At 40.1% G+C, this 25024-nt stretch overlaps 1 protein-coding gene across 1 annotated transcript in view; it reads right to left on the bottom strand.

The window, feature by feature from the left end:
* EXT1 (exostosin glycosyltransferase 1) overlaps positions 1-25024 on the bottom strand; it is a 316389-nt gene that overhangs the window by 272581 nt on the left and 18784 nt on the right. The window lies entirely within an intron of this gene.

Genomic DNA, 25024 nt, shown 5'->3' with positions numbered 1-25024 from the left:
CATCTGTCCTGTTTCATTCTGACTCCATGTCCTCCTTTCTGGGCTGGCTATCTCAGAACTCCTACTGGAGACCAATCTTGCAAACCTACCACCCTCTTCCATTTACAAATCATAAAAGTTTCCTGTGCTGCTGAAAAGGAAGTGAAAAGTACTCTTTGGCCAAGTCTAGGTGATAGAAAGAAAATTTGGAAGGACTACAGATTGGGAGTTAGTGGAGACAGACAGGAGGAGACATATGGCAGAAATAAAATAGACACCAACAAAGAAACGACAGCCTATGGCCAAGGTCAATGCCAGGGAAAAACTTCACAGAAGGGTTCAAAGATTCTCTGTAGCGATGCCACAGACATTTGAAAGGGTTACTTTAATCTCCCACTCTGTACCAGGCAAAGGACTTGGAAATGATTCTGATAAGACCCAGGATGAAAGCCTAGCTCTAGTGACAATGTAAGAATTCAACGATCTTTCCCTTCAGGTTAGCTATGATCCAGGCTCATTAGAAAGGTTTCTTTGATACTAGCTCATTTACTTCTGACAAGAACCCTGTGAACTAGATGATACCCTTACACACCTGTTATATCCATAAGAATGAGGCTCTAAAGGAAAAATATGATCATTTACTCGAGCAGGAAATGGCAACTCACTCCAGTAATCTTGCCTGGAAAATCCCATGGACAGAGGAGCCTGGTGGGTTACATGCAGTCCATGAGATTGCAAAGAATCAGACACAACTGAGTACAGACAGACAGATGATCATTTACATACTGCCACTTTTGTCAAAAGAAGATGTATCTGATTGTTCCTAAAGTTTAAAGTAATCATCAAAGCTTTGGGTTGCTTTTAAATTTCAGTAAACATTATTTATACAGAAATGCAACACTGAAGTTGCACTGTTAACCCAGGAATTATTTTGAAGTTTTTAATTTTATTTACTTGACTTTTTTCCGATGGTCCCAAGATTCTTAGAGCATCACATACATTTCCATATGTGTGTTTGTGTGTGCCACAAATGAACATGCATGTGTACACACATACGTACATCTAGAGTAAGCGCTATGTCTATTTCAAAAAATAATCTCTTAACACATAGGAAGCTCTCTCTCTCTTAGGACTTTTATTTATGTAACCAATCCCCTCAAATCAATTAGCGTTTGGCATAAGGATATTTTAAAGTTAATGTAACTTAAAATTACTTTCCTTTTAGAAATCTTGGAAAGGGAGATTAACTGGGGGATTACCTATGAGTTTGAAAAATCAAAACTGAAAGTAACTGATTAAAGAAAAATTGAAACTGATTTTCAAGGAAACCATGCCATCTGGGGAAGGATTCCATTTTTGGATTCCAGAATCAATGCAAATATAAATAATCTCTTAAACTGAAGTCCAAACTAACTCTTTTATGACTGCTAAGTGCAAATTCATTGGAATCATATTTTATCATGTAGAAATAATATATTGGAATCAAAGGAATGGTACCTATCAATACAGTTAAGTGGGGCAAGAAAGACACAAGGCTGGAAGTTTCTGGTAATCTCCCTTGACATAAATTAAACTGAAATTACTTATTGCAAATGGAAGTTAAGTGTAACTGTTCTCTCCAACCCAACTAGAAAAGGGATCTCAAGAGGTCTAAGCACTAAGAAGGGAAAAAAGACTTTACATAAAATATCCAATCTAAATATAAAACCATATAAAATATTAAACATGCAATTTGAATGTTCGTGAGGCTGTTTGAAAACCTCCATTTGCGATCTGACCCTTTCAAACTAAATCCTAATTTATTTGTTTTGAAGTAGCTTTTATGAACAACTGCCTCTCATTTCAATCATGTAAGTGGGTGCTGCAAACATACTTAAGGTGTGAAATTTAAATACATAAAGATAGTGTCAATAAAAAGCTACTGCAGTCTGCCAAAGAGCCCGTCATTCAATTCCTATAAACAGGTAGGTAGTGCATTTTGCAGTGTCCGTCAGCATTCCCATCCTTAGAATGGAATAAGTAAATGAAGAATGAATAGTTGTGCGAGCACTTGGTTCAGGAGCCATCTTTATAGCCTGCCATCTGGTGATAGGACCTTAAGACAATGTATTAATACGGGATGAACTGCCATAGTTCTCTGCGTGCGGTGACACAAAGTGTGATGGCACGTTGTTCTTCATCACTGGCAGGATCACAAGGCAGGAGTTAGTGATAAGGTGACTTCTTACTGTTAAAACCTTCAAGACAAAGAGATAGCTTTGTTTGCATGTGTTTTCCCAAGAAATGTAAGTCGGGTGGTGATGATTACCATCACTAATGGTGGAAAGTAAGGGTAAGAAAAGGACTGTTTCGATGAAAGAAGGATGACAAAGGCTAAAAATAACTCCACTGGAAAATGACATGATTTCCACCTGCTACAGGAACGCTTCTGATCCCTGTCCCATTCGGTCCTTCCATCTGTCCATTCCACAAATATTCCATAAAGGACAAATATTGTACTTAGTCCTGGGATTTAAAAACTTATCAAGTCAGACATGTTCCTTTTCTCTGCAATTCTAACAGATCTCCTTCGGGCAGAGAGTGTGATAACGACATTGTTATCATTGCTTTGAATAAAACAAGTCTCCATCCCTTGACAGCTTCCCTGGTGGTCAGACGTAAAGAATCCGCCTGCAATGTGGGAGACCTGGGTTCGACCCCTGGATTGGGAAGATTCCCTGGAGGAGGGCATGGCAACCCATTCCAATATTCTTGTCTGGGGAATCCCTATGGACAGAGGAGCTTGGTGGGCTGCAGCTCATGGGATCTCAAAGTCCTTGGGCTTCTAGGCCTGGCACGAGGAGGGTGATGTTGCTTCCTTCCTCATTCTGGTCCACTACCCCACTTCAACTCAGAGTCAGACATGACTGAGCAACTAAGCATGAATGCATGCCCATTCCTTCAGAGTCTATTGCAGAGAAGGTATTTAAATCAGAAAACAACCCTGCCCCATTTTACAACTGAGAACGTCTGACAGGTGAAGCAACTTGCCCAGGGTCTTACCTACACAGGAAACTAGGTAAAAAAGAAGCCAGGATTAAAAATTCAGGGTCTCTTTTCAGAATGCAACCCGTCTCTCCCTGCCTACCCTTCTAGCAAAAATGTTGGCCACTCAGTTGTGTCTGACTCTTTGCGACCTTTTGGACTATAGCCCGCCAGGCTCCTTTATCCATGGAATTCTCCAGGCAAGAATACTGGAGTGGGTTGCCATGCCCTTGTCCAGGGGATCTTCCAAACCCAGGTCTTCTGCATTGCAGACAGATTCTTTACCGTCTGAGCAAACAGGGTATCAAGTCCTAGCAAAAGGAAGAAACAATTAATCAAGGCTCTCATCGGGCAGGTATGAGCCTCCCCACCTTGGTTTCCTCATCAAAAATTGGAGACAAGAAACACATGCACCTCTGAGGTGTGTGCAAAGGATCAAATTAGTTATGATCAGTTCTTAGACCAATCTCCTGACATACAGTAAGTACTCAGAAAAATGTTAAACATTATCATTGCTTCAAGAAAGCAGAAAAGTTTCAATAGCAGTGAACAGCCTCAGAATAGAGAGCAGAAACTTGTTCCAGACATCAGAGATGTTGTAAGACAGTCATTTTCCCCCACCATCTGCCTATACTCTGCTCTTCCTAATTTAGCATTTGATCTATGTTTCCTTGGGCTTCCCAAGTGGCACTAGTGGTAAAGAACCTGCCTGCCAATGCAGGAGACATAAGAGACAAGGGTTCGATCCCCGAGTTGGGAAGATCCCGTGGAGGAGGGCATGGCAACCCACTCCAGTATTCTTGCCTGGAGAATCCCATGGACAGAGGAGCCTGGTGGGCTACAGTCCATGGGGTTGCAAAGAGTCGGACTTCAATAAAGCAATGTAGCACGCACACAGGGTGTTTCCTTACATTGTTACCTAATTGTCTGATCCAGCAAGATTCTCACCTACTCCAAGGGAGAGATCCCCCACCCCCGCCATTTGTTTCTATCCCTCTTTCCTAGACCCAGTGACCAGACCGTCCTCCTATTTCTTAACTTCAAGTCAATTAAAACTTGCAGGGATTAAGTCTTAAGGAAAACAAAACAAGAAGAAATCGAAAGCAATGTGGAAACTAGTTTATTTTAGAGATGGATCTAGCTATACACGTTTTCTGTTCATCCAGCCTAATCATATCGACATCTGTTCACAAGTGTGCCAAGATTTTAGCAAGGTATTTGAAAACATCTCTCCAATCTGCCTCATGGCTTGATAAAAAAACTAAAGAGGAAAATCCTTAGAGGAACTCTTACCCAAAGGGATCTACTAGTGGGCCTATGTCAATTCAAGGCAAGAAGGTCCCAAAGATGAACTGAAGGGCTCTCACTTGCCATTGCTCTGTCAACATTGCCACCAAAGATGCAATTGGGTATGCTGACAAAATCTGAGGGAGGTCTGAAGCTGAGAAAGAGGAACTCACTAGATTTTGGGGGCAGAATCCAAAATTATCTCATCAGCTGGAATTTGGGGCCAAATCTATTGAGAAGAAATTTAAAGATATACGTAGTTAAGTCTACCAAACAGGAACAAGGAGGATATGTTTAATTAGAAGCCCCTGTAGAAATCTGTCATAGATTTTAGCTAACTGTAACCACACAATGAATTAGCGAGCTAAGGTTACCTGCAAGCTAATGGATTCAAATTTTAGATTACCCAAAGAGAAATGAAGCAATACTCTCATCAATTAAGCAGAAGGTGGTAGGCGTTCATCAGAGATAGATAAGCACTTAGGATCCAAGATCTAGTAAAAATAATTCATTCAAGAGAAAGAGAACCACTCATATCCAGGCCTGTCATATACTTTTCTAGCTTTTGCAGGTGAATAAGCTCCAGGAAGGTAAATCGCACTTGAGTTCCCATTCATTTCCTCCATGTGCATTCCTACGGTTGATTCACTGAACTCATCAGGTAACCATTACCACAAGCATGCTCCTTAGAAGGCAAACAGAATGATTTCATAGGAGCCTAAGGGCAGACTAACATAGACTCCTATAGCATTTGCTTGGTGACTAAGCAGCCATTTTTATTTTTTTTTCCACTTTGTAAGAAATAATCCCTGGATATCCCAAAATAAAGTTGACTTACACACAGAGCCGGCTCCACTATGAGATTTACAAAAACTTTCACTGGGAAAACTAAAAGATAAATTAGCTATCACTCGAAATACTTTTGTTTGCTGGGATGTCACAACATCTTTTAACAGTGTCTGCAATTAAAAGCAGGAGGAGGCACAGTGAGTTTCTACTGTCAGACACAGAGGAAGTGGGAGAGGTATGGCAACCAGTGAAATACTCTGCCCTCTGGATCAGGAAGAAACATTGCTTCTGTGGTTTGTATAAAATGTGCTTAGTGGCTAAAATCACATCAAAAAGAACCAAGATTAAAGTTGGATCCAACAGGTAGAAGGAAGGAGAGGAGAGGTCCAGAATACACCAAGAAAGTGAAAAGTCAAAAATGAAAGTCCAAAGCCAATAAAGAAAAATCTAAGTTCATAAACTGTAGCTTTTTAACTAATGCAAAAAAAAACTGTATTTGTACATATAAAGGATAAACAGAATCTAGGTCAGTACTTCTAACATTATTCCATTCTACCAAAATTAATAAAATGGGAAAGATTTAGAACCCATGAGAATTTTTGAGACCAGGAGAACTTTCAGAAAAATGAGTAAATGTGTATAGTGAAATTAATTACAACATATAGCTGATATTTATCGAGCATTACTATAGTCAACTGCTACAATGAAATTCTGCATGGATTTCCTTGTCCAACTTTTCAACAAGCCTTTAGGCAGGTACTGGCGATCACAGGCATTCTCACAGGCGGGACCTCACTAGCAGAGAGAAGGGCCTGCAGGGCCCTTAACGTTCCCCTTACAGAGAAGGATTTAACTCTTCAGTTTACTGGGATAGATCCTTGCCTTTGAGAGCCTCTCATTTCCCAGGCCCAGGAGGAGATAATGCAAAAATGAAAAGGGGGAAGGGATGGAGGGGAGGATGGGGTCACGGTGAAATGAGGAAATTCCCTAAGTAAACGGTGAGATGCGAGGAGGGAGGGAAGGAGGAGAGAAGGCCCAGAACCGCTCTAAGCCTCCAACAGGAAAAGTGCATTTTTCTGAGATAACAACCGCAAAGTTCAGAGGTTGCTCTAGGCGTGGTAAATCTTTTAGTGCCTTCGAAAGTCATTTTCTGTCCCAGACATTCATCCTTTTTGCGGCTGCAAAGAGAAAGGGACCAGCGACCCGTGCAAGTGTCAGGAATGCATCCGAGGGAGCCCCAGCGAAGTTGCAGGGCAGCTATTGTGCTTCAGTGAAGTTCAAAGGAAAAGACCGTCCCGGGGGACTCGCGGAGGCTAGGCTGTTGCGCAGGAGGAGTACCCGGGAGACCCGGCGGAGGCAGAGCCCTGAGCAAGCTGGTCCCCGCACCACCGCGCGCCACCGCGAAACCGCGAAACGGACAGCAATTCCAGCAGGGAGAGACCAAAAAAGAGAAGGAGGGGGAGCCAATGCAGTGGGGGTGGGGAGCCTTAGGGGTTCAAGGCTTTAAATTGAGAGAGGCTAGAGCCACTTTAGGATCGGACCAGGGGTGCGGGGCTGAGATATTTACATTGTTTCTGGCAGGCTAAAGACGAGCAAGAGGTGGGGGTTGGGCGGGAGGGTGGGGGGGGGGGCGGAGGCGGTGCTGGGAAAGAAAGAAAAAGAAAACAAACTGTGCTCGCTATTAAATATTCATGACAGCAGCTTTACTAAGACTAATGGAAAGCATATAAATCCCTTTACAGCTTAGTTAAATGCAAAAAAGATGGATGAGGGTCACAGCGTGCTCTGGGGCAAATTGGTAAGAATATGAAAATCTGGACCACAGGAGGTTGGGATTCTTGGGGAGCGGAGAGCTGGCTGCAAGTTTTATTTAGATCCATTCCAGTAGGTGTGGCTACCATCCCCATTCATTTCCCATGACTACAATAAAGCACTACTGGGATAGTGGGGTTTCAATTACCGCACACTCCTAAAGGACTTTTTTTTTTTCCTCCTAAAAGTTTATTTTTTTCTCCTCCCCTCTCAAATATAATGGCATGGTTAACATTTGACAGATGTTACTGTTTTAAGTGATGCTTAAACACAGGTCCGAATTCTCGAAACAGATCTAACTTGACTGAGCAAATGGATATCCAATCTTTTATATGCAACATCTTGCCAAGGCATCTGCCAAAGAATCTTCCAGAAAGCACCCAAAGTCGTGGGCTCAGAGAGAGCACAGCAAGGGAATTCTACTGTAAATCAGGACTTGGCTGGACCCACACATCTGCACGTTTAGGAACCTCAGTTGTGCTGCGTCTCTACTCTCAAGCTTAAGCTATAAGGAAGGACGAGAAGCCCATCCATTCCCCTTAAGGAAGCCTCAGGAGTGCATTGTGGCGGAAGGAGGAGGGGTGCTTTTCTGTTGTTCAGTCGCTAAGTTGTGTTGGACTCTTTGTGACCCTATGGAAAAGTTTATACCGAGGCGGTGCTGTGTGCTAAAGAATGGTACCAAGGATCCAAGCTTCTCATTATTTAAACAAAGTTTCTGTGGAAGGAGTTGTTATTTGTACTGTAGGGGGTAATTATTCTGTTTTCTTTTACATTTTATATACTGAAAAGAGAAAATAAATACAACCAGGTGAGGGTTTATATATCACTATGAACATAATTTATAGATTTATATATCACCACGAATGTAATTCAGGGCTGAGGGAAGCATATTCCTGAAACAAAACATAAAATCATTCCAAAAAACCCTCGTAGAAAAGTCACCAGTTGATAATATAAGAACTGTAAGATCCCCAAGTCCACAAGACACAAACTAGGCTGCTTTTAAAAGTAAATGTTAGGCACCCTGCTTTCAAGAACAAATTTCAGTTTCCACTTTCCATTACATTCCCCTTCTAGAAGGGAAGGGAAATGGTGTGAATTGCGGAATTTTGAACACCATCCATTGTAATCACTTAATGGACTTTTGTTCCAGAGCAGGTATGTATGATTGTCTGCTTTGGATGAATTTTAACAACAAATGTAAACATTAAAAAAGTTTTCAGTGTGTCCTTCTCTTTCTGTGTGACATTCAAAGTCTTTGTATGCACTTCCATTATCATCAGTAATAATTCCTCCTGGGCATGCGTCTGTCTTGACCCCTCTCTCCACAGCTCTCTCTTCATCTTTGAGCTTTCGGAGGCCAAAAACTATGTTATTCACCCTCACACCCAAGAACAGTGAGGATATCTTGCTAATTCCACAGGACGCTCAGTGCTTGACACAGAGTAAGTGCTCAATAAACATGAGATACTACTATTACACAGCAGTGTCTGATGAATGAATGTTCGATGAATTTTTAGGAGCTAGAGACGCCTCTTTTTTTAGAAAATTAAATCATTTGCTGAAATTATTTTTATCTTACAATTAGATGACAAAACTGTGCAACCAAATGGAAATTACACAGGCATTTTTATTGGCCTTCCTATAAACAGGAAGTCAACAATTATTAATGGGAAAATAAAAATATATAGAATAATAAAAATAAAGACTTCATACAGATTTCACTCTGGGAGTTGTTTTTATTAAAATGTTTGGAAAGCAGTGTTCCAATTTTCCCCATTTTAAAAGTAGACAGAAGAGAAGGGAGATGAAAAATCTGTTTCCAGACAGAACTTTCAATTAAAGAAACCACACCTGGAAAAACCCAAGTCGATGCAGTTAAATAAACAGGTTCATTTTTCTTCCAAAAAGTGCATTTTCAATTTTATTTTGAAAAATAACAAATGATTTTGACAATATCCAGAATTCCTATGAGGCAATAAACTGTCTTTCAAGATAGTATGCCAGGAATGTCAAGGGTTGTGCAGCATTAGAAAAAGGTCACCCATGAGTGGTGAGCTTCCAGCTTCAAGCTTTCTCAAGTCATCCGCGACTATAGCAAGGCTCTGCACAATCGCGCCCAGCTCAGAGGCTTCCCTATTGAGAATTCAGCTGAGATCGCCCTGGACAAAATCCCATCACAAACTTTTAGAGCAAAAATAACGAATCCTTATTCATTATTTTTACTTACTATTCAAGACCCTGTCCGGGAGACCCTTACAGGCAGGATTACCTTGCTGTACTTAATCCTTGTAGCCCCAGCTCACGGTATGGCATTATGAAGCTGCTGGGTAACATTTACAGAATGAATGGACAAAGCAAAACAAATCACAAAATTGAGCAGAATTCAGCAGAAGACTTAGGTCTTCATTATTCTGAAAAGCAATAAAACCAGAATTAACATAAAGACTAGCAATAAATAGCAAACAAAGTGATAATAAATTTCCTTCACAATTTAAAAAAAACGATACAGTCACCTTTCTAGCTAGTATCTCTATTAGGTCCATATCTCAGAAACTATTCCTTACATTTTTATTAAGAATTCAGCACTGTCATATTAGCCACCATTAAAATCTGTACCTGTAAAACAAAAGTGTCCAGGCCTGATTACAAGTGTCAGCCTTGCAAAAATATAAATTCTCCCTACATTAGTCCACAGACTCAACATAATCCTACTCAAAATCCAAGACTTTTGACCAAAAAAAAAAAAATCTGTACCTATAGCATATAATCTGATTTCATTTGTGTTTCTTTAAAAACCAGAAATGGGCAAGAACTTAAATGCTTCTATGATACATTGAGTGTTCATTCTATGCACTGCTGGCAACATGTTTATAGATTACTTTTAACATTCATTATATTTTGCGTTTCTTTATAGTTTTATCAACCAAGGATGCCTCCCTAGACATGATGATTTTGTCTTGCCCATTTTATATGACAAAATTTGTGACATATTTTAAGTCCTTTGACTCTACAAGTTACCCTTTGAACCCCTTCTGATCTTACTGTGTGTCTATTGAAAGGTGAAGGGCATTTAATTACATTTTTAATTTTTAAGTTTTCATAATAAGCCTTCTGAGGTCAGGAGCATTTTAGGAAAAAAAAACCTCAGCCCCAAAGATCATTATGAAAGGCATTTTACATACTAAACATGTAAGTCCTTTTTTCTAAAAATGAAGGGTGAATAAGAAAGTAAACTGAACAAACAGTGACCTCTGGTTACAATACACATCCTCACATCAAGCCATGTTGGAAAAATTTAAATTACTCTTATTCGTAAATAGGAAATGCTAAGGGATGGATGTGTTTAGCTGTCTGTTTTATTTTTTTAATTAATAATCGGAAACCAAGCACGATACATCTCCCACGATACATCTCCCATGATACATCTCCAGAAAAAAAACAACTTAAGAGTTAAGTGAGGGACACAATGAAACATAGATTAGATGTTCAGAACTCAAAGAATAGTCCAAATGGATTCAGTTCAGTGTTAAGAGCCTACTACGTGCAAAAATTTGCTGCCAAAACAAGAGTTAAGATCTTAAATTCCATGAAGAGAATTTTTAGTTGTGCTAAAAGCACGTGCACTTATACTGATTCATATTTTTGCTCCAAAAGTTGTCAGATGCTACAAAAGTGTTACTTAAGAACTTGTCCCTCATAGTCAAAACTTTTCACAAGTAAAATGAACACCATTAGGTGTCTTGAAGAATCAGGGGAGTATTCAAGTCATTCCAAAAAACCCACTTTCAATCAAATCCAGTTTTGCATAGGAAAACTAATTTTATGGGCATTAAAAGCAACATCCTGAAAACCTAGGGAAATCTGACCTCTCCATTGTAAAAAAACAGAAATGAAAAACTATAATCCAAAGAAACTGAGCAAATGAAAGATACCAATTTTTCCATCATTGTCTACAAGTCTGATGCTAATTTCTCTCTGTGCCTTAAGAGTATTAATTCCTTGAATACAACTCTTTGGTAAAGCACAGAATTTCTTTTGATGTTCAAAATGCAGAAAGTTCAAAGGTTAGCCTGCCACTCAACATTATGACTCGTCAAAAATCTGAACAGGAAACCCATTTCTGTTTTTGTTTTTTTTTTTTTTTTTTTAAATTTTATTTTATTTTTAAACTTAACATAACTGTATTAGATTTGCCAAATATCAAAATGAATCCGCCACAGGTATACCTGTGTTCCCCATCCTGAACCCTCCTCCCTCCTCCCTCCCCATTCCATCCCTCTAGGGACTGCCATCCCAAAGGGAGGCGGCTGGTCATTGTTCGGCCCGCTGGTGTTTTTGTACTTTACTTAAGGATTTATTCAGAAGGGTGACAATCACCAAGGAGAAACATTCTTTCGGGTACAAAGAATCATGGCTATTTCTTCTAACACGTTCTCCCCACTCACTAATTACTTTCTCAACATTCTGGAAGGCCAAAAGGGTCTAGTCGAGTTGAATAGCCCTGGGATTTAGCCTACATTATATTCTCTCTTGTACTTTACACACTACAAAAATTAAAAAAGCAAAACAAAGCATGAGCCACACTGGATGTGGTGGGGGGAAGAGGGACACATGGGCACAACAAGGTTTACATGGAAATAAAAAATTCCTTCAGTAGACAGGAAGACGAGAAACGGCTAATTAAATAAAAATAGTTTCGTTTACAAAAGGTTACCAGGGCCTATAAACCCAGGGACGCCAGGTTTGGACATAAAGTGATTCATTCGTTCAGTCAATGAACACTCATTGTTGCCTTCAGGCACCCTGATCCAGTACTGAGTAAAAAGTAGCCTGTCCCCAAAGAGCTGGAAGCTTCATAGGAAAAAAGAGACCAAGAAACAGATGATTTTCATATAACTATAATACTGCACCAGAAGGGCTAGGAGAAGCAGCAAAAGTTGGGTGCTATGGAAAGCCCCCAGAGGGGCCTCTAACCAGGATGGTTCAATAAAGAAAGACAAGATGGACTTTCTCAGGGGTAATGTGATAGCTGAGGTTTTTTTTTTTTTCCAACACTTTACTTAATTTTTGTAATATTATTTATTTGGCTACCTAAGGTCTTAGTTACAGCATGTGGGATCTTTCTTGGCGGTGCACAGACTCTCTAGTTGTGGTTTATAGGCTTAGTTGCCCTGCTGCAAGTGGGATCTTAGTTCCCTGACCAGGAATTGAAGCTCGTGTCCCCTGCATCGCAAAGTTGGATTATTAACCTCTGGATCAACAGGGAAATCCCTATAGCTGAGTCTTAAAACAAATGAAGGTGAGCAAAAAATTAGGTTGGGATGAGGCAAGTGGCAGATGCTATAGCAGGCCATGGAAACAGCAAATGCTGTGATCTGTACTAAAAACAGGAGTTACCAGTGTCTCCTCCAAACAGACCTCAGACCGTCACCAAAGCAATGCAAAAAACTGTATGGAGGCATCTCCACTGGTTCAGATCATCTGTGCTTCCTGAGTTACTCAGCTGATAAATGTCACTCGCCTGTCAATAGCTTTTATCAATGAGAACTTCAGGCTATCCCAAAATCTGATCAAATAGCTGTTTTTCTGAAGTCTATGTCATACTTTTTTTTTTTAAGTACTCAGACTTCTATTATCTCCACTCCCCTTTTTAGATTCAACATATCAAGTCTGTAAGTTAAAAGAGGAATTAAAAAATAATAATAATAATTGCCTTTTCTTTTACCTCACCAGAAATTGGATCTGGCCATCAGCAAAACACACTGAAGTTCCCTTGAAGAGGGCCTGATACATACTGAAACATTTGTCTTTAAGGGAGATTGGTTTTAATCAAATACTTGACTTTAAAAAAAAAAAATCACTTGCTGTTTAAATGGTGTTCTGCGGGCCTCGGGCATAATCAAAAAGAATGAATTTTCCTCTGAAGGTAGTTCTTTTAAAACTCAGACAATGATAATACCTTCAAAAGCACAGGGATTTCTGCCACCAAAAGAACCTGAGCAATAGAAAACTATCATCTTAAATATATAAAAAGCATCCCTCATATGTAATAACAGGGGCTGGAAAAGATGTTGGGGCCAAATGGAGAAGTTCATACAATCCCCAGGAAAATGAGGCAGAATTCATAAGGCTACATCCTCCTTTACAAAACGTAGAACCACCTCATACTATGAGTGCTACCAGAGTCCAATGGGAAGCCATAGATTTGGATTCTTATCTCGCTCTTCTACTAATTAATGCTTCATCTCTAGGTCTTAGCTTCCTCAGTCTTATCCTTCAATAGGTAGATGAGACCACAAATCCTTTTTATTTTGGTCCTAAAATTAAATTGATAATGAGTAGTTACTATTCAGCGGGCACTTATCCTGTGTCAGGAACTATACTAAATGCTTTCGATTCTGTATCTAATCTCACAAAGCAACTATAATAAGACATATACTAGTATCCTGTTTTACCAATGAGGAAATAGGGTAGGGGATGGAGGTGGGGTAGGAGATGAGACAATCTTAGTTAAGTAAAATGAAAAAAAAAAAAAAAAAAGATGCCAAGTCAAAATCTCTACCATAGCATTTGATATCAAACATGCTTAAACCCAAGCCTTAATCAAAGTTCTAAGTGATGCACGTAATCAAATTCCAGCTGATTTTTAAAACACATTTTACTAAAAAAAGAAACATTTGAGCAGTTTTTTTTTACAGAAGATTGACAAATGCAATTCAGTATTCTTTTGGAGTAAAAGGTTCTAACCCCAAATGTCCCACCTAATTCACTTGGTTTTATCTCCTGGCAAATGTCTTCTATATCAAGTATCTGCTTATACAGCCAGGTGTGCTTGGGAGGGCAAATCTAGATGGTCACCAAGGATGCCCTGCTTTCATCCCTGGGCTACAGATGAGAAGAGGTATTCAGTGGGCTTCCCTTCCATAAAATGTTTTCATCAATCAGCCCCCAAAGCAGGCAGTGAGGGACTGGGCATCTCAGTGGCTGTGGCTCTTTCCTGGCAGTCTTTGCGCTCCTGAGTCCCAGGAGGAGAAAGACTTGGAACAGGGCTTATAAAGAAATCGCAACTGTCATGTAATGAATTGACACAGGCGTGCTTTTAATAGCCCCATTTAATTGTACAGTTGTATTTTCTGCACAAGCCCTCCCACCACTAATGTATTAACAATCGCTTACTCTGTCCCTGGGGGAATCCAACTGTTCCATTTTCTCCTCTTTCAGCCCAACCCCTGCGCTACTTGCCTTCCTCTTCACACTGTCACAAAAGCTGAGAACAAAACAAAACACTGTAGGATTTTAGCCAGGTATTACTTAGGTGTATTAAATGATGGCATTTAACTTCTGGGGAGAGGAGGTAGTTCTTGAAAAAAGGAGTGTGATTAACAGCATAAAAGCGATAGAGGGATACCATCGTAATCCTGGAGACAAGAAACGTTCACTTTCAGTTACTGCTTATTTTTACTTTCTCGGGCTTTATTTCTATTAATTTCATTTTTAAATTTTATTTTTTAATTAAAGTATAGTTGATTTACAGTGTTTTTCCAATCTCTGCTGCACACTAAAGTGACTCAGTTACACACATACAGACATTTTTTCCCCTATTTAATTTTCAATTATTTCAAAACCATAACATCATCAAGTCCATTACAGAGAACTGAGGGCTAACTCTGACCTCAGATTAAAGCAAGTGGATGGTGTTTCTCACCCTAAGAGAACAAACATAACAGCCCCCAAATAGCAAAATGTATTAAAAATAGTGGATGTCTTAATGGAATCCTGTTGTGTCCAAGAGTGTGTTTATTTCTAAGCTGTCACACCATGCACCATAACACAACACAAAAGGGATAATCTCATGTGATAAAGTCTCCCCATTGTCCTAAGAAGCATTGTTCTTCACACCTGGCGGGAAAAGATGCGCTTCTAAAACTGGAGGCCATGAGATAATATCTGAAGATTACAACTGGAAATCTTGTGACTTTATTATTTGAAAAATTCTCCATTTTCCCCCAGTAAAGAGCTATCTATTCTTTCTCAATCATACCAATGTGGATAAAACTTTGTAGAAATAAAACCATTATAAAGTCATAGTAAGATTGAGTATGCTAAAACAGAGATTTTATCAGATGCCTATGGTTTCTTTTAGCAAGAAAAGGATGGGCTCATTTTTTAAAATGTGGGTATCAATATTCTCTTCAACCAAAAAGTTCCAACTTAACAGATAATGCAACCCAAAACACCATTTGGGGCTAAATGTAATTACAGTATTACATAGTGAGTTGACCAGTATGCAAAAAAAAGTTTTGAAAATCCAACTTTAAGTAACTTTCTCACAAGTTGCCCCTATTCACAGCACCAATGACATGTAGGGTGGTTCTCCTAACTTCATTTTGTAATCTCCCTAGCACATTCGAAAGATCTTCTAAAACTAAAAACAGAGAAGAAAGAATTAAGTTGGTGGTGAGGAAAAGAATTCTGAAATCCCTGAACAGTGAGACTCGCACAAATGATTAAACTTCTCTTCCAATCGGTTTTTGAATCTGTTACCAGGATATGCAATAGAGTACAGTGCTGATGGTCCGAGAAAGTTGTGTACCTCCTAGAGCTGACTGGCGAGACCAATCAGGAGTAGACCTGGTAGAGTTTGAGTGATGGAGAGACTGACGTGCCCCTTTATATTAAGCATATTCTAATTGGATAAAATTCCTACTCAGGACAAAACAATGCCTTTAGCTAAACTCTGAGTCATCTAAGAACCAAATTTGAAATCTAAAGACTTTTGAATGAGCCTGGCACACAAAAAGCACTTAATAAGTACATAGTCAAAGCATGAAAGAATAAATATACAGAACAGTCCTCTCCACAATTAAAGAATCTTTTTTTATGGAGAACACTGCACTATCTTCTTCTTATGTGGTCAATCACCCAACGGTCACCATAAGTATTTAATGATCCTGGTTGTCAATGCCAGTCTAGCCCTAATCCATATTCCAAAAAACAAAGAATTCAAGAACTTAAATCCCAGAGTTATGAGACAGATCCTCTGCCCATGCCCTAGTTGTTATTACCTCAACACCTCTCTTCCTCACCTAAAAGAGATTAATTCGTTCCTATAAAGTCTCTGTCACCCTGGTGTTCTCACTGCCCAGCACATAGGAAGCCCAACAGAGGTTTTCTAAACTCAGGAATCGAGCACTAGTTTTTGTTCAATGGGTCTCAGTAAGAGTAAAAGAGGTGCAGGTCTGTATGGAATCTAGAAAGATGGTACAGATGAGCCTGCTTGCAGGGCAGAAACAGAGACACAGACATAGAGAACGAACACATGGACTTAGAGAGGGAAGCAGCGGGTGAGATGGGAGTGGGTGAGATGCACTGAAGATTAGAATCGACATATACACACTACCATGTATAAAATACACAGCTGGTGGGAAGCTGCTGTCTAGCACAGGGAGCTCAGCTCAGCGCACTGTGATGGATGACCTACAGGGGTGGTATGGGGAGGAGGCAGGGGTGGATGGCAGGGTGGGAGTGGGAGGGAGGGGGTATATGTATGCCTACATACAGCTGATTCACTTTGTTGTAGAGCAAAAACTAACACAACACTGTAAAGCAATTACATGCCAAAAGAAAAGAAAAGCATAAAGGAGAACACTATCATTCCAGCCTGCTTAAGTCTTGGCTGATGCCTTATCTCTGACCTAATAACCCCAGTAAAGTGGACCTGGCAGAACATACCTGTCAGTTTGGGGGGGGGGGGAGGGGGGGGGATCAAAGAAATGTACAAATGACTGGTTTTATAACCCAAGCTTTCCCAGACAAGCTCAATGGGGAAGACTCCAAATCCCTGCCTGGGAACCCTGATGAGAACCTAGACCAAGGAAATTATAGGGTTTAGAGAGTAAAGATTCTAACTCTACTGAGCTAAAATAAACAGGTCTTATTCTGTTTATGTTATGGTCTGAAGTGACCATGTTCCAGATGCTACCTGACCCACTGTAAGCCCTCTCATCAGAGTTACTACAAAGCAGTCTGCCCTACCTGCTACAGTCTGAATGTTTGTGTTCCCCAAAATCCATATACTGAAACCTAACCACTAAGGGGATAGAATTAGGAGGTGGGACCTTTGGGGAGGGGAATCAGTTATTAGATCAGGAGGGTGGGGCTCTCATGAGAGGGATTAGTGCCCTTATAAAAGAGACACCAGACAGATCCCTCATTCCCCCCCATCAACATGTGAGGACACAGCAAGAAGGGGTCAGTTTGCCCCATAGAAGAGGGCTTTCACCAGAACCTAATCATGTTTGTACCCTGATCCCAGATTTCCACCGCCACAACTATGAGAAATAAATGTATGGTGCTTGTAAGCTACCCAGGCTGTAGAATTTTGTTAAAGCAGCTTGACCAGATTAAGACACTACCTCTGTACTTGCTACACGGCATCTTCCTCAGGCTTGGCTATGTGCACATCCATCTTCCTGACCCAACTATAGGCTCAAAGAATGTGGGCATCAGATCTTTATTCAGCAGTTCTACAAACAAGCAAGAAACTAAACTGAGCATGTTACAGAATTCAGCCATTGCCTGATGGAGCATCAGGGTCACTGGTGAAACCTTCAAGACAGAGACACCCAGAACCCCACTCCTTAAGATGCTGAGTCCTTGCATAGCAATGTTTTAAAATAGTCCCTGGATGACTCTGAAAGCACAACCCAGGCTGAGATCCAAGGCGTGGTGTTAGTTAAGCATTTTCCAGGTACCTGAGCCCAATCTGAGCTGGGGTCAAACGCTAACCCTATCTTATTCTTTGAGTGATTCTGGGCAAGTCATTTGACAAGTCTAAGCCTCACCATCCTATAAAATAGAGACTGACCAATACATACCAAGTGAAGCCTTTGCAAGGATAAGTATGAGTTAAGCATAGTTCCCTCCTGATGATACACTCTTGGTGTTTAATCCAGGTCAGGTATTTGGGCTGGGAGTCCAAAGCACAGGGCTTTCTACAATCCATATTGTACCACAATAGATGTAAAGTGAAAGAGGAGAGTGAAAAAGTTGGCTTAAAGCTCAACATTCAGAAAAATAAGATCATGGCATCTGGTCTCATCACTTCATGGAACATAGATGGGGAAACAGTGGAAACAGTGTCAGACTTTATTTTGGGGGGCTCCAAAATCACTGCAGATGGTGACTGCAGCCATGAAATTAAAAGACACTTACTCCTTGGAAGGAAAGTTATGACCAACCTAGATAGCATATTCAAAAGCAGAGACATTACTTTGCCAACAAAGGTCTGTCTAGTCAAGGCTATGGTTTTTCCAGTAGTCATGTATGGATGTGAGAGTTGGACTGTGAAGAAAGCTGAGCACCAAAGAATTGATGCTTTTGAACTGTGGTGTTGGAGAAGACTCTTGAAAGCCCCTTGGACTGCAAGGAGATCCAACCAGTCCATTCTAAAGGAGATCAGTCCTGGGTGTTCTTTGGAAGGAATGATACTAAAGCTGAAACTCCAGTACTTTGGCCACCTCATGAGAAGAGTTGCCTCATTGGAAAAGACTCTGATGCTGGGAGGGATTGGGGGCAGGAGGAGAAGGGGACGACAGAGGTTGAGATGGCTGGATGGCATCACCAACTTGATGGACGTGAGTTTGAGTGAACTCCAAGAGTTGGTGATGGACAGGGAGGCCTGGCGTGCTGCGATTCATGGGGTTGCAAAGAGTCAGACACGACTGAGCGACTGAACTGAACTGAACTGAACTGAGGAAGAGACTATTGCTAACAAAGTGCAGATGTTTCAATCACCAGGTATTAGGTATCACCCACTAGCACTTCTCATGCAAATATCTTGTAACAAATTGGTGAAGGGTTAGGAGAAAATGGTTTCGAAAGAGGTGAGTAATGTTCAACTTATATCTTCAAGTTAACAAAACAATACTTGGAGGTCAAGATTATACAGTATGGAGACAAGGATGCTGAGGCTGTTAAAATAATACATAAGCTTCCTTGGTGACATTGCTTCTCCAAAGGGAACAATGGGAGGAAGGGCGAAGAAAAAGCATAACACCTTCAGAATTTGGATATTATTGTGTGCCCCCATTTTGTTATTAAAGTCATACACCATACCTTAACTCTGACACTATGACAGGCTATACTTTGAGCATCCAACAGAAGCTTCATTAAAAAGTCCAGGTTTCCTTTAGATTTATGGTATTGACGGGGTTTTTCTCTCTTCTCACTTTCTCTTGCTTTCTTCCTTCCTTCTTCCCTCCCTCCCTCTTCCTCCCTTCCTTCCTTCCTTTCTCTTAGTATTCTTACTAGAGAATATATTACGTTCATAGCCTAGTGAAAGACAACACCATTTCTACAATAGAAATCAGTGGGGAAAAATAATTTGCTTAATAGACGTTCATTTACTGCAAACTTTAATGGAAGGCATCTATTATATAATTGGGAACTAAAAGCCACATTCTCACATATAGTTACCCATTCTATGTTACTCGTGTGTGTATGTGACTTCACTTAGACAAAAAGTGGTGTTTTTACTTAGATAAAATGGGCTTTTTCCACTGCAAGCATTTAAAAATAAAATGCTTATCTGTCCTGCATTTTCGCCACCAACGAATTCTGTCACTGTGTATTCCCCCAATAATCTATTTTAAAGGGACATTTCAAGCAGCAGAAAAATAAAGAATAACATCCCTTAGATGAATCTGACTTGTAAATAAGGAAAGCTACTAAGTGCTTAGTGTTTTGGGCCTATCGTAAACACTATAAATAATCTCAGACTATACAGCTCACTTGACTTTACCCAGGGAGACTTCACTGTTTTGGTAAGGAACAGCACCATATTGGACCAATTTTCTGGAACCCAACCTTTATCCCTTTAAGAATAAAACAAAATAAAAGGTGGGAGGGATGAGGCTGTCAATCAACTAAAATCAAGAGTGTAAGAATGCTAGCAACGCTTGTGTAATGCTATGTCTTGCTCATTAAATGGCTAGTTATGGTTGTCAACCAACTAAAATTTTGTGAAAGCACAGAACCAGGTTTTTTCACACCATCAGTATTTTTATGGGATTGGAAGTCTCTTTGGATAAACCATTTTAAGACCCAGAGTACAAAAATAATCCATCCTGAAAATGCCCTCTATTCTGAGTTCCTGGCATAAAGCTATTGTGTCCAGTGATTTCATATTATGGCCTTCCACACATAAAGGAAATGCTCTGAATCCTAAGGACTAATTATATATCCCCAGACTTCCTCTTTCCACAGAGCTTTTTAATTGGGTACTTTAAGTTGCCAAGTATGTTCAAAAACGGTATTTCAAGTAAGCACGCAAAGTAACTGCCGATCTAGAAGTGGACTATCCAACCTCCCCACTTTGGATAAGGAACTAATGCTCTTATTTAAAGCTATTTGTTTTCCAATAGATGACAACAGAGAAACCAAGTATTAACCTTATTGAATTCATCTGCACTCACAATAATATGAATGTTTTAGTATAATTTCAATGCCAAAAGATAAGGTGAGAAAGGGTTAGAAGTCTAAAATTAGACATCATTACTCAAACTGGACGTAAGTATATGTACTATATAATAGATATATGCACTTTATTACTTCCTGTAAGCAATTAGTTTAATAATAGACAGAATGGGGTAACTATTTAGGGGCTTACCTTTGTGGTAGACTCAGTTATTTTTGAAGCCTCCTTTCTCCAATAAAACCCTGGGCTTTGATTCAAGAGAAAGGGGTCAATATCACATACAAGGCTCTGCAACATCACACACCACATAAAACTGTCATCGTGAAATACTGCACTGCATGATTTTGTTACTGCTTCTTTTATTCTTGCAGCAATGGACACACAACCTCAGAGGATGAATTCACCACTTCAGGCTCGCACCCAGCACTGGATAGGAACAATAAAAATGGTCTTGGGAACAGGAGCCCCCAGGGCTGTAGGCACTACCATCCAATATGACAACAGATCCACCTCTGAATTAATAATTTTTATACTTTCCACAATCTGAGGGTTTTTTTTTTTTTTTTTTTTTGCCCTCAGACAGGAGTACTCCTCCATTTCCCAAAAGAAGCCCAACCCCAAAATTAAATCCAATGCTACTAAACCAGTGAGCACATTTCCATCATCAGATATTCATATACTAAAGCTAATACCTTAGCTTCAGATTATAACTAAGGTTTTCAAAACAATTATCAGGCATTGGCAGAAATCTTTAACCAAGGATCAGAAGATCTGAAAATCCTATCAAAATGTATGCAAAAGTTTGATGTGTGCTTTTTTGAAAAGAAGGTTTTAAAATATACAGAGTGGTTTGTGACCCACCCCTCCAGAAAATCAATACCTGATATAAAATTGTTTCTTTAATTACGGGGAAAAATCATAAATGGAGCTATCCCAATTGAACAGAATATTGAACAGGAAGTAAATATTTCCCCCTTTTTAGCCTAACATGTTTACCTAGAGAGAATGTGATGACAAACCTTGGTCATTTACGCCATAATAGGGGAAAAAAGGCTGGATTCCTGCATGTAATTGGGAAGTTTTTGTTGTTATTATTGTTACGTACTAATGTACAAAAGGGATTCTTTATAATATGAGCAGAATTTTAAATGCTGGTAGAAACAAGCCCATTCTCAGGCTTATAAAACAAGCCTTTACAGATAATTATGTTTTATTACTCTTCATTTTATGGGGATTGTGTTATACAAAACAAATACCAGATGCCTATTTGTTTTATTCATTTCAGGGAGAAAAAAAAATCTTACAAGTACCTCTGCGAATAGAACTGCTTTTAATTAAACACAATGCACAAGGAGCACATAAAAATTAATACTGTTTGAAGCCAGCAGGTAGAAAGTAAATGTATCACAAAGTAACTGCAGAAGACCTGCTCCCCTCTCCCAGATGAGCTGAGAAAGAAAACACTCCCAGGCTTATTACTAGGGTGCTGAAATCGGCAAGCGATACTATAACAAGGTCATTCATATGCTTGTTTGGGGTAAATTAAGGCCAATATTCATGAAAACATAAAACCTGGAGGTGAGGGGGGTGGGGGGGGGGGTAGTCTTAATGGCACCTGTATTAAACCATACCCCACATTACTCTCCTCCTTGAAATCAGGCAGGTCTGCTCTGACCCATTTGGGTTAAGTTGTTGAGATGGAATGAAACAGGTTCATTTCTGCTCCATCAGAAAAATGCAAAGTGATTTTTGGCACGGTTCTGACTTAGTCTGCAAACACCACAGAAGGACATGTCAAACACTGGCTGCTATCTGATTAATACAGTCATGCTTAAGGGGGGAAAAAAGTAGGGGGGAGACAGAGAAAAGAACAGCCACACTAAAATTTGACAGTTTCTTCCTGACCCCAAAGACATAAATCATATCTGTTCAACTGTCAGTTCTAATCAGAAAGTGAAAACTCAGCATGCAGCATTTTAGTCCCACAATGAGAAACATTTGACTTTTTTTTTTTCCATTTGCTTTTGCTTTGTTTGCTTTTGATCAAATCAGAGTAAGACCCACTCCCTACGCTAGTCTCAGACTTTTGATATCATCTAACCAGTTATGATTTGTACTCACTTGTGCCAAGAGAGAAAATAAACAGACATTTTGAAAGTACTATGTGAAGTAGTGCTAAAAAGCTTTTCCAAATTACATTTATTTAAGGGGCCACACCCCAAATTTCACTGTCTGCAATTCTGAATCTCAGAGAAGTCCCAATTTCTGTGAAAACATTTCTTTATTCCTGTACATAGACTTACTTTTTTTCAGTTAACAGACTTTGGTCCTTTAGTTAAATCGACACACTAAACTGTGCATTATTTTTGTATTTTAAAAAGCAATTAAAATCCTAAGGCTTTTTTAACCATTAAAATAGATCTTTAATCAGGCATAGGCAATTGAAAAAAATACACCACTTAAACTACTAGTTATCCCCGCCCCCTCCCCCCAAAAAACACTCATTTTGCTAGAAGTATACTTAGTGTACCGCTTTTTCTTGGACCAAGAATGGAGGCTAAATATACAGGAAGACAGACTAAGATCAGGATTCAAATGCCACACTTGATACCCTGCTGTAACATAATCAAAGAATTATTTTCACAATGGAATACCATATAGCTATTAAAACGAGGGAGAGATTTGTTATGTACTGACATGGAACAGTGCTTGATGTATAATTCAGCGATTAAAAAAAAATTACAAAGGAGGAGATTATGTGTGTGTGTCTATGTAAAATAATCCTATTTTCAAGAAAATAAATAATATGCTATGTGCCTCGAAAACAGGATAGATACACTCAATAGTTCAAGATGATATATGGGTGCATTACAGGTAAGTTTCACTTTCTGTAGCATCTGAACTTTGAACAGTGCTCTAATATTAGTTCTGCAATCTGCAATCGTAATTAAAAAAACTTTTTTTTCTCAAACACTCACTGGATTGTGGTTTACGCTATAGCCTTGGGTGGCTCTATCTTAAAAGTTAAATGTAAACTCCAGCTTCTGAGATAAGAACCCTTAAGAGTTAGAACAGCTTGATTTGAATGGCAATAAGAGGGGTGACGTAGGATAAGGGAATTAGGGAACAGGAAGAGAGAGAGAAAGAGAGAGAGAGAGTGTGTGTGTGTGTGTGTGTATGCATGTGCACACAACCCTCACAGGAGGGAGGGAGGGTTACTAAAAAAAGACGAACTAAAGAACTAAAAAGAAGCAGCAGAGAGTAGGGTGGGTGACTCATACGAGAGGGAGGGTTTTCGTGAACAGCCACAAAGAAATGCCTCTGACAGTCCCTGGTTAACAGCCAGAGAGGACCCAGGAAAAAAGAGGTGTGTAAAACCCATCCCTGTCAAAAGGCGGTGGGAGGTGACAGGAGCTGCTCTGCAGAGAAGTGAGTGGCAATGGAAGGCCTGGAAGAAAAGAATGAAGTAGCCTAGAGACAAACCCTGGAAGCTGAAAGCCCGCCGGCAGGAAACGGCCCCGGGTGCATGAGGCCACAGAACTGCATCCCTGGGCCTTCCGTGTACAGTCTCTGAGATGGGATTAGAGTTCAGAAAGGCTGAGGGCACCAAGAGTTGTTGGCTCAGCACGGTAGGCGGTGCCCCATTCATTAGCAGACAGTGGGGATGGAGATTCTGGTCCCAGCAGCACGGTTGGTCCCTTCCTGGGAGGGGGCAATAGAAACACCAAAAGAGTGAGCAGAGGCTTCTTCTCCTGTGGAGCTGTCAGGAAAGTCCACCCCACTTCCCTACAAGGAACTCTCTCTCTCGGCCTGCCCTCCGGGAGGAAGCGAACTTTGAAGCAATAGAAACTGTACCTGGCCAAGAACCGAGGCCTTAGACAACACAGTGCAGGTCAAGGGCCATAAAGCAGGCTTTGCAGGATATTACGGAATTATGACCGGGAACCTACTCATAGCTAAAATGGCAGTCAGAGACACAAGTTATTTCAAAGCTGCAAATCATCATCTGATTTTGGTGAATCTCTAACTTCACAGGGCTTCCCTTCTGGCTCACCTGGTAAAGAATCCACCTGCAATGAAGGAGACCCAGTTCAATCCCTGGGTCAGGAAGATCCCCTGGTGAAAGGAATGGCTACCCACTCCAATATTCTTGCCTGGAGAATTCCATGGACAGAGGGAATCTGGCAGGCTACAGTCCACGGGGTCACCAAGAGTTGGACACAACTGAGCAACTAACACTAACTATATTTAACCTAATGTTGGGGGGGCAAAGAAGGGGGGATTCTTCTAAACCTACTTTTTCTATTCAATATCCCCTTTGTGTTGCTTATTCCAAACAAAATGAAAAAATTCTATTAAGTTCCAAAAGTCTTTCTTTCCACATTTATAGGTCACCATGGCCAAAAGATGCTCATTGGACAAATATTTCTAGAGGAGCTACTATATGCTCAGCACTGTGTTAATACCAAGAAAACAGATGAAAAACAAATACACAAGTCTAAAGATAAAACTTATGATTTAAGTCTTACTTAAGTCCAAGTAGAATACAAAGTATGAAACCTCCAAAAAACTTTGTGATCAAAAGATGTCTGGAAGCAAATGGTAGAGAGAGAGCCTATTACGGTTACTCTTCCACCATGAAATGAGGTGCTA

The sequence above is a fragment of the Bubalus kerabau genome, chromosome 14 (genome assembly GCF_029407905.1).
Source record: "Bubalus kerabau isolate K-KA32 ecotype Philippines breed swamp buffalo chromosome 14, PCC_UOA_SB_1v2, whole genome shotgun sequence".
In the NCBI taxonomy this organism is placed as follows: domain Eukaryota; kingdom Metazoa; phylum Chordata; class Mammalia; order Artiodactyla; family Bovidae; genus Bubalus; species Bubalus kerabau.
The sequence above is the reverse complement of the archived record's forward strand: the minus strand, read 5'-3'. Positions and strand labels throughout refer to the sequence as shown.